Source organism: Leiobunum rupestre, chromosome 4 (assembly GCF_980474605.1).
Source record: "Leiobunum rupestre chromosome 4, qqLeiRupe1.1.hap1, whole genome shotgun sequence".
Classification (NCBI taxonomy): domain Eukaryota; kingdom Metazoa; phylum Arthropoda; class Arachnida; order Opiliones; family Sclerosomatidae; genus Leiobunum; species Leiobunum rupestre.
The window spans coordinates 55,577,381-55,581,282 of record NC_143387.1 but is presented as its reverse complement, the minus strand read 5'-3'; positions in this window follow the sequence as shown (position 1 = coordinate 55,581,282).

Below are 3,902 nucleotides of genomic sequence, written 5' to 3'. Positions count from 1 at the left end.
GGAGCGAAAGTTTTACCGCTCAAAAAAGAGCGGAAAGAGAGGAGCGAAAATTATACCGCTAAAAAAAGAGCGGAAAGAGAGGAGCGAAAGTTTTACCGCTAAAAAAAAGAGCGGAAAGAGAGGTGCGAAAATTATGCCGCTAAAAAAAGAGCGGAAAGAGAGGAGCGAAAATTATACCGCTCAAAATAGAGCGGAAAGAGAGAAGCAAAAGTTTTACCGCTAAAAAAAGAGCGGAAAGAGAGGAGCGAAAATTATACCGCTAAAAAAAGAGCGGAAAGAGAGGAGCGAAAGTTTTACCGCAAAAAAAAAAGAGCGGAAAGAGAGGAGCGAAAATTATGCCGCTAAAAAAAGAGCGGAAAGAGAGGAGCGAAAATTATATCGCTCAAAAAAAGAGCGGAAAGAGAGAAGCAAAAGTTTTACCGCTAAAAAAAGAGCGGAAAGAGAGGAGCGAAAATTATGCCGCTAAAAAAAGAGCGGAAAGAGAGGAGCAAAAATTATACCGCTAAAAAAAAGAGCGGAAAGAGAGGAGCGAAAATTATACCGCTAAAAAAAGAGCGGAAAGAGAGGAGCGAAAGTTTTACCGCTAAAAAAAGAGCGGAAAGAGAGGAGCGAAAATTATATCGCTCAAAAAAAGAGCGGAAAGAGAGGAGCGAAAATTATACCGCTCAAAAAGAGCGGAAAGAGAGGAGCGAAAATTATGCCGCTAAAAAAAGAGCGGAAACAGAGGAGCGAAAATTATATCGCTCAAAAAAAGAGCGGAAAGAGAGGAGCGAAAATTATACCGCTCAAAAAAAGAGCGGAAAGAGAGGAGCGAAAATTATACCGCTCAATAGACACCTTACACGGAGTTGGCTTTGCCAAAAATATACGGGAGCGATAACTAGCAGAAAACCGGCAGTTGTTCCGTATTCCTGATCCTGAGGTACTACGTGTAAAGCGCCATCTAACGCTTAAGAATATTTATCGGGTTTAAAATCAGACGCAAAAATTTTAACGGTACGTTAATGAAATAGGTAACATTTTTTACAATTAAATACCCCAGTTTTTGTGATTTTTGTAATTAAGAAGAAGTAGTAAAAGTGTTTTCTACTGAAAATCTATTTTTATTTCGTAAAAATGGTTAACATTTGTGGTTTCACGGGCCTCAAATTTACATTTAAAAAAGTATATTTTAAATTAAATATACATGGAAGCACCGAAATGTTTTAAGTGCCTCAAAGGTTTTAATCCTCCACGCGCAGTGCCATCTAACGGTGATTGCAGGACTTATGCAGTGATAAAGGGAGCTACTTCACCTAAGCTGTAAGTATTGCGAAACGTAGGACATGGCCGTTAGATAACTGGCTCCTATATTATAAGGGATAGGTTATTATCTGGAAAGAACCTAATTTGAAATCGTCGTTTTTTATATTGCTTAAATTTTAGCCGTATAGAGTTGGTTTCAAGCCCACATGTACAAACCATGACGATTCTGGTAGTTTAAATATAGGCAGTTACACCAAGAAAAGTACCATTTAAATTTGTACTTTTTATGACCAGCTATGCAGTAGGTTGATTTTTCGTATATAGTTAAGGTGAATATTTTTTTTGCAAAAATTCAACTATTATAATATAGAATACCAAAACAACATTTGAGATATCGTTAATTCTTTGTATGAAAAAATGTCTGTTACAAATTTCACCAATCAATGAATAAAGTTTCATCACTCAGTTAAAATTTCGACTTCCTATTCAAAAGCTAAAATGCAATTTAGCAGAAGTCTGTAGTATGATTGTAAGAAACAAGCAGGAATTTCAGACATAGTGAGTGAGAATGGCGGATATAGTGAGCGAGAATGGCGGACACAGTGAGCGAGAATGGCGGACACAATGAGTGAGAATGGCGGACATAGTGAGCGAGAATGGCGGACATAGTGAGTGAGAATGGCGGACACAGTGAGCGAGAATGGCGGAAATAGTGAGCTAGAATGGTGGACACAGTGAGCGAGAACGGCGGAAATAGTGAGCGAGAACGGCGGACACAGTGAGCGAGAACGGCGGAAATAGTAAGCGAGAATGGCGGACACAGTGAGCGAGAATGGCGGACACAATGAGTGAGAATGGCGGACATAGTGAGCGAGAATGGCGGACATAGTGAGTGAGAATGGCGGACACAGTGAGCGAGAATGGCGGACACAATGAGTGAGAATGGCGGACATAGTGAGCGAGAATGGCGGACATAGTGAGTGAGAATGGCGGACACAGTGAGCGAGAATGGCGGAAATAGTGAGCTAGAATGGTGGACACAGTGAGCGAGAACGGCGGAAATAGTGAGCGAGAACGGCGGACACAGTGAGCGAGAACGGCGGAAATAGTAAGCGAGAACGGCGGACATAGTGAGTGAGAATGGCGGACACAGTGAGCGAGAATGGCGGAAATAGTGAGCTAGAATGGTGGACACAGTGAGTGAGAACGGCGGAAATAGTGAGCGAGAACGGCGGACACAGTGAGCGAGAACGGCGGAAATAGTAAGTGAGAATGGCGGAATAGTGAGCGAGAACGGCGGAAATAGTGAGCGATAATGGCGGAAATAGTGAGCGAGAATGGCGGAAATAGTGAGCTAGAATGGTGGACACAGTGAGCGAGAACGGCGGAAATAGTGAGCGAGAACGGCGGAAATAGTGAGCTAGAACGGCGGACATAGTAAGCGAGAACGGCGGAAATAGTGAGCGAGAACGGCGGAAATAGTGAGCGAGAACGGCGGAAATAGCGAGCGAGAACGGCGGAAATAGCGAGCGAGAACGGCGGAAATAGCGAGCGAGAACGGCGGAAATAGCGAGCGAGAACGGCGGAAATAGTGAGCGAGAACGGCGGAAATAGTGAGCGAGAACGGCGGACACAGTGAGCGAGAACGGCGGAAATAGTAAGTGAGAATGGCGGAATAGTGAGCGAGAACGGCGGAAATAGTGAGCGAGAATGGCGGAAATAGTGAGCGAGAATGGCGGAAATAGTGAGCTAGAATGGTGGACACAGTGAGCGAGAACGGCGGAAATAGTGAGCGAGAACGGCGGAAATAGTGAGCTAGAACGGCGGACATAGTAAGCGAGAACGGCGGAAATAGTGAGCGAGAACGGCGGAAATAGTGAGCGAGAACGGCGGAAATAGTGAGCGAGAACGGCGGAAATAGTGAGCGAGAACGGCGGAAATAGTGAGCGAGAACGGCGGAAATAGTGAGCGAGAACGGCGGAAATAGTGAGCGAGAATGGCGGAAATAGTGAGCGAGAACGGCGGAAATAGTGAGTGAGAATGGCGGACACAGTGAGTGAGAACGGCGGAAATAGTGAGTGAGAATGGCGGACACAGTGAGTGAGAATGGCGGAAATAGTGAGTGAGAATGGCGGACACAGTGAGTGAGAATGGCGGACATAGTGAGTGAGAATGGCGGACACAGTGAGTGAGAATGGCGGACATAGTGAGCGAGAACGGCGGAAATAGTTAGAAGTAATGTCGGCGCCCAATTTTAAAAGCCAAACTATATTTTGCCCTTTTCAATCTTGTTTATTATTGATAGTTTTAAAAGGTACTCCCGAAGAAAACAATTTTAACGCGCTCCAAAGTTTTTGTCTTCGTTTTTGGGAGGAAATACTAGCTATGTCCAGAAACTAATGAACCCCAATTAAAGGTCTTAGCTAGAACGCAAAAAGCATTTTAGCAAATTTAAAAGGTTTTGATCAATTTCTCCAGTACAGCGAACGGGGAAGAGTGCTGGGTTTCAGGTTTCCGTTCCATTTTCGGAATGAATATGTAGGCATCCTAAATGCTCTCATTAACGCGGATGATTATTGATATTTATGGCGCTTTTACCTTTTTGTCTAATTGCCGGAGAAAGACCCTACCCGCCAAACCCGTCTCTCTCGTTTACC